This window comes from Harmonia axyridis, chromosome 4 (genome assembly GCF_914767665.1).
Source record: "Harmonia axyridis chromosome 4, icHarAxyr1.1, whole genome shotgun sequence".
Lineage (NCBI taxonomy): Eukaryota > Metazoa > Arthropoda > Insecta > Coleoptera > Coccinellidae > Harmonia > Harmonia axyridis.
In genome coordinates, this window is record NC_059504.1 from 33,866,152 (window position 1) to 33,873,181 (window position 7,030).

The 7,030-nt window shown below is 32.3% G+C and overlaps 1 long non-coding RNA gene across 1 annotated transcript; it reads left to right on the top strand.

Annotated features, from left to right (window-relative positions):
• The first annotated feature begins 1,124 nt into the window (after positions 1 to 1,124).
• LOC123677990 lies at positions 1,125 to 1,463 on the top strand. The gene is made up of 2 exons (XR_006747177.1): positions 1,125 to 1,245; positions 1,300 to 1,463. It is a non-coding gene; the product is annotated as an uncharacterized LOC123677990 (long non-coding RNA).
• The last annotated feature ends 5,567 nt before the right edge of the window (positions 1,464 to 7,030 follow it).

Here is a 7,030-nt window from a genome sequence, read left to right on the forward strand (position 1 = left end):
TTAGAGAGGTCTCAAAGGGTCAAAGGGAGGCGCAATAAAAATATTTGAATAAAAAGTGAAATGACACTAATTTTTTCATCTCATATTGCTCTTGATGGAAGTAATATATTGCAGAAAAGTCCACCTTGAATATTCTTCCTGTTTCGATAACATATTATTAATTGAAAGAGTCAAAATACTTAATCTATATTATTCTTTGATTCGATATCCAACCACTCCTGAAATATTATGAAGCAATTCAGACTATTCACGATGATTTAATCACTTGGATTATTCACTGATTTTAGACTAGGTTCAGACACGTAATATGTCGACGAACTCTAACTTTCAAGGTTTTAGACCATTTTAAACCTTATTCTTTCAGAACATATGGTTGATAGTTGATTCTCTCACAGCAATTCTCAGCTCAGCGCAGTTCCTGTTGCTAACTTGATGGACTCAATTGAACCTGGACGAATGTTGAAGAGCACTTGATGGTTCAATACAGATAATCAGAAATTATTCCACCTTCTTATGTGTTGACTGCCTATTCTCATGGTCATGTTCTTCAAGGCCATAATTTAAGAATTACAAAAAAATCAATTCGAGACTTTGTTATGTCTAATTGATATTCTTGTACGTCATCTTTCCGAATGATATGATTACCTCACCTTTGTTTTTTCTGGGTTCATGAATAAACAATTCCCAATTTTTTTAATTCTATTTATTGTTCATTCAAGATTATGAGTCAACAGTGACCACATCGATATGGAATGGAAGTTGAAATGTTATTCTCGATAGGAGTAAACTAGAATAAAGGAATAATCTTTTCACCATCTTCTATCGATAGCTTTGAAATGTTTCAAATTATGTCCACTCACATATTTTATAAGCTTTTAATAATTCTTATAACTAGCACACCTAATTATAATAAAATATTTAATGATTAATATTTATTACTGCATACCTAACGATGATCAAAACTAAATTGAATATTTGCTCTAAATCATTACGCTCATTTATGATTGTATTTCAATTTTTTAGGATCTGTTCAATAGTTGATCTTTGCTTACCCTTGTGATTGCTCGTGATTTTTGTTATGTTTATTTCTCATGGATTTTTCCATTTTGTGTATAAAATTTTATTATTTTTTAGATGAATATTCAGTATGAAAATCAATCGAAACTGCTTGCAAAATTTTCAAATATTGCTACGAACAAAAATTACAAATAATGTATTTATTGGATTCACAAAAAATTAACACAGGTATATTTTTCACGCACAATTGTTATTATTGATTTGAAAATATGTACTTTTCAGATGCGGGGTTTTCAGGCAGTTCACTGATTCCAGGACCTATACGATATATGACATTACTTGTACATGTTAATGGGGCTTCCTCCTGAAACTGCAACCTTCAGTAAGCCTAGCTTTACCACCAGTGGATGTGCAGAGAATGGTTGAACAACCCTTGCATGCTACAGCCGACTGGGCATGAGAAAAAATAGTAGATATAGCATAGCACCCTGGGCATTTAACGTCCATGAAATAACTGTTTGGGTGTTGTACGAGCCTTTTGAGCTTGTGAGATCTCTTCTGTTTTTCAGCAGTTGGGTGCAATAAATCAACAGCGAGTGGCATCTTGATTAATAGCCTTTACTATATAAATTCACAATTTTATTCTCAAATACACGTGGTTCTTGCGGCAAGCAACTACATGAAAAGGACATAATGCGTGTTCTGAAGAAAATATTTTTTATAGAGAACTTCTTGTTTTCTCAATATTCCCGCGCTAATTCGATACATTCTCTTTTCTACATATTGTGTCATATTAATATCAAAATGTTGTATTTGCGTATTTTTTGTTGTTGTATTAGATTTAACTCTAACTAACTCAAACAATAAAGTGATAACACTATAACTCGAAATGAAAACCTGCCGAGCCATAGTTGGGGCTCAACTATCTGATCTTTGCCTCATAGGTGTGGCCGAGACAAGTAAACCTATTAAATTTTTCCTTGCAGATATTTTTTTTGTCCCGTGACTGTTTTGGAATGTTATGTATTTCCATTGTTAGTAGTTATAACGATAGTTCAATTATTGAAAATCGAAGGGGGGTAACTACCCCCCTTCAAGATTTCCAAAACATAAAATTTCTAGGCATTTTAGGCAAAGAACGAAGATTTTTCCATAAAAATGAACCAATAATAATTTTACTTTCATTCGAAATTGGAATGGTAGGAAAAAATCGAACCCTTTTATAGTTTATGAATTTATTATCGCTTTCAAAATGATTACTTTTATTGCATTACGAACACATCCACGTTCGACAATTATTATTTTCCTATTTCTATCCGCTTTGTTGCCCCTTGTTTTGCCATTTGTGATTTTTGAATTCGATATCGGTATACATTTACGCCATGTTTTCAGTATTTTGTATCATTCTTATCGAGCAATTTCAATTTTCAATACTGCAGTTGTCAAATAACTGAACTGAGTTATTCGCATTGAAAAATTGTCTGTAGGTACTGAGTTGTACAATTTAGTGCAATTTATTGGTAAAGACATCAGTTTTCAATTGTCTTTATGAGGAACCTATATTGTAGGCACAAACAAAAATGACAGATAGCTCGGATCATTTTAAGAAAAAGCAGTCCTATGGATATGGGGTCGCAAAAACCTTGTTTTGCGAGATACATGGTGTTAGAATTTGATTTTTTGTCAAGTTTTTTTTCTCAAAGCACCTTCTTTATATCAGATATTCAACTCAAATTTGGTATAGATATTTCAATTTGAAATTGTCACATTTTGATATGCTAATTTCGAATGCAAAGCTACATAGTGATATTTTTTTCTGGAACAGTGTCCTCTTTTTTCCAAAATTTTTTTTTTCGGATCACTGATAGTTTAGAAAAATGTGAATATATACTTTGGTCCAGTACTACACTTTTTGGTTTTTTGAGTTTTGTCGTATGTGCTACCGATTTCGAGAAAAATATTGAATATTCAGGAAAATCCAAATTATTATAAGGACCCAATTAGTAAGCAATGATAAATCAATTAATTATATGTTTTGGTATTTATTAACCCAAGATAAAGATTCGATGAATTGGTATAATCATCACAAAAATCACCCTATATTTCGAAAACAAAGCATAAGCGGGCCCATGTTTATAAGACCTTTTTTACTAAAATAAGGCAAGGACATTCTCTTTATACCCCCAATTCAGGAACTCCCTGTATAATAATAATCGAATCGAGTAATCAAAATAGTTATTTCTCTAATTCTGTGGTTATTCCGTTCATTCTTCCACATCTTGTAGAACAAAATCGTGCGAGAATATATCAGAAACGCACAGTTTTCATGGTTATATTTCATTATTATATGTTGGTACTCCGAACTTTCCGCCACGGCTTTATCTGCCAATTCATCAATTTGCCTTAAAGAAATCAGTTCTGCCAACCAACATTTTTCAATGCAAAAATCACTAAATGATATTTATGGAAATATTTCATTAATTTCAATAAAAATGCAATCAATTAGAGAAAATAATGTATAATACTCGTACAGAAGGCTCATTTTACCACGAGTTCAAAATTCAAAAACGAGCCACGAAGTGGCGAGTTTTGGAATGAACGAGTGGTAAAATGAGCCTTCTGTACGAATATCAATGCCTTCTGCACTTGTATTATAAATAACTGTTATAATACAAGTGTAGAAGGCATTGATATTCTTCCACTAGTTCAAGAAAAAATTGGTTCTGTATTACAAATTTCACAGATAATAAATAAATCCGTGGCAGGAGAATTTCGAGTACCAACATATCGTAATAAAATATGACTATAAGATCTGTGCGAATCTGCGATATTCTCGCACGATTTGCTCTACAAGATGTGGCAGAATGAATGGATCAGCCACAGGATTAGAAAAAAAATACTATTATTTCGCGTAATTTCAAATTTCGGAATTAAATCTCTTTTTCTCTTTCAACATTCAAGAGATTGAAAACTTGGCTCAGATCAACATTGGATCGGGTAAGGTTGTCAGGTTTGGCCTTATTAGGTATACATCAATAGGAAAATTGATATCGATATTGATTTTCTCTATTTCAGTATCGTAATGAGTTCATTAGGTACAGTTCTAAAAACAGTGCTGTAATGAACTCATTACAGCATTGTTTTCAGTTATAGTTTTCATTTTGTGGTTGTCTACACAGACTTCCAATCCATCAAAATTCAACACACATCAATTGTCAATATGATATAATTTGGATTAATTGAAAGGATTTGCGACATTATTAGCTATTTCTATTAATTCTGTTGGTGTTAAATCGATTTCTGCAGAAATTATTCATGAATTTAATGCGTAATTATAAATTATTTCAAAATTCGAAACGTATGATTCAAATTCATATTCCGTAATCTGTCAATTTTCGTAACAGTCACACCAACTGCCAAGATACAATACAAATGTCACTAGAATGTATAATCTGAATTTTTCATTGAATTTCCATAACATTTCACAAAACTTGACTGAAATAGAGAAAATATATTCTAATACTTGTTGCAGAAAGCAATTCCAACACTCATGCGTTCGAAAACGAGCGACGAAGAAGCGAGTTTCGCATTCGTGTTGGAATAGCAGCCTATTCTGCAACTTGTTTTAGAATTTACTATTAAGATAAAAAGGTTCGCAAACATGAAGAGAGTAGAGAGATTGTTAGAATTGAAATCATATAAAAAACACAAATAACAAACTATATTACGAGTAAATAATTTTATTTCTCTTACGCAACAATTGTCTTTGAGTCAAGTGTTTGATTGTCTCAGTCTTTACTTGTCGGAAATTCATCTTGATGATTAAAAAAGTAAAATAACTTATTTCCGCTTTATATATTTATTTTCACAACAATTGTTTCGTCATGATAACATGACTTCGTCAGGTGAGTATGGTAACTGAAGTTACCATACTCACCTGACGAAGTCATGTTATATGTTATGGTAACTGAAGTTACCATACTCACCTGACGAAGTCATGTTATCATGACGAAACAATTGTTGTGAAAATAAATATATAAAGCGGAAATAAGTTATTTTACTTTTTTAATCATCATGTCTTTGAGTCATTAGTTTGTAGTCGTGTCATATTTATGTTTTTTCTGTTTATTATGATTACAAATTTATTAAATGTTTTCGTACGGAAAAAAGTTTGTTGTGGTCTTCAAAATGTTCTTTGTTGTATATTTACGTTTAATAAGTATTTATTTTTTATGAAGTCATTGATTAGTACCTGACGACAGTTTTTTACGATTATCTCTTCCAAAAAAAAATCTCTTCCTTTGGTCAGACCACTCTCGGCTCAAAATTCGAAAATTACTGATATTTGGGCAAAATGAATTAGTCCTCTTTCCTTGGAGAAGCACGCAAAAATATGCAAGAGGCAAATGTAGCTTCCATCAACGAGTGAACATCAGTAACACGTAAATTTCTCATTCATTCTTGCTTCTAAGAAATGTAAGATCTACTTGCACTCGACGTCAACTCTACCTCATCATCCATAGCGACTCATCTACTTAAAAACGGCGGATCATCGCTTCATAGAAAAGCGCAAGAATCGAAAGCTTAATCAGCGAGTAGAAAGATCATTGATCTATCAGAAGTGCTAATAGGAAGCGTGGCCAAGAAAAGTTTAATGAACTTCTCTTAATCTGGAACGGTCTAAACTCGATAGGATTTTTGTTTCGTTCGTATCTCTGATAATGGCCGAGTAAGTTAACTGTTTATTGTAGGATTGTTAAACCGGCCGTATATAAAATATTTGGAAGGGGACCGTCACTTTTAATTTTATTCCTTAGGAGAAGTGAGTATGATAATGTAGGTGGAAAACTGAAAGGGAAATGGAAGGTACAACATGTGGATATACCGAGAGGCCTTGTGCTTCCTAATTTGGATATTTGGTTATATAAAGAAATATTTAATTCTATAGTTACATATAAATAATGAAACACTAATTTTCAATATTTATAAACTTGAAAACTATGAAAAGATGAGCTTAACTGAGTTTTACGATTTTGAAATATTTTACAAGAAATTATAGTTTTGGATTATTTTCCATGTTTTCCTAGTCTAAATATCTAACCCATCCTCAATGCTAGTAGTTGAGATACTTAATATTTTCAAAAAATTTAACTATGAACATATAAAGTACTTCAATATCTTGACGTGGGGCATCCATTCATTATGTACCTATTTAATTTTTTTCTCATAGTTATGACAGATTTTCTGTAATACAGGGCTGTCGCTAGGGGTTAGCCAGGGTAGGTGGTCGCCAACATCCAGGGGCGGTATTTCAAGCTTGATATTTTAGTAAAAATTCAGTAAGAAACAGCAGGAAGGAAAACATACAATTTAACATTAAAGGTGTCGCATTATGCATTATACTCATAGTTTTCTAAGATGACGCATAATTCCCCTCATAGTATGTTTTAAGGAGTTATTGTCGCTAAAACCTATGCACTCATAGGTCCTCTTTGATAAAATTTGCCGACATTTATTCCGTTTTTGAGGTGGTTTGATCTTACTTTCAATTCTTTGTGAATTCTTTTCTTGTTTGAATAATGGATAAAAATGGAATTATATGAATCAGGTAGTATCTTCTAGAATTTATTCCTTTGGGAACACCAGCTGGAGGTGATTTTGAAAAAGTTATAATCAACTAGAAAAAATGTCTCCATCACTCAAAAATATGTGAGAATACAGTAATGCGACGAGGTGAATGAACATGGAATGGAACGAAAGTTTATTTTTTCTTACCAGGTTTGAAATTGTAGTTTTTGTTGACGGATATTTTCCCTATTTTCGAAGAGATGCCTGAAATTTTGAGTCTTTTGGTGAGAGATCCTGCTTGCCCAATACAAATTTTTCGTAGTGTGCAGTGTTGACTTCTGTTAAGGTGTTAAGGCGGCAAATTGTATCTCTGCCTAGAGCAGCAGTTTTGGCTTTGCTGCGATATAAGGGGAAATAATAAACCATTCTAAAGAGTTTACCGCTT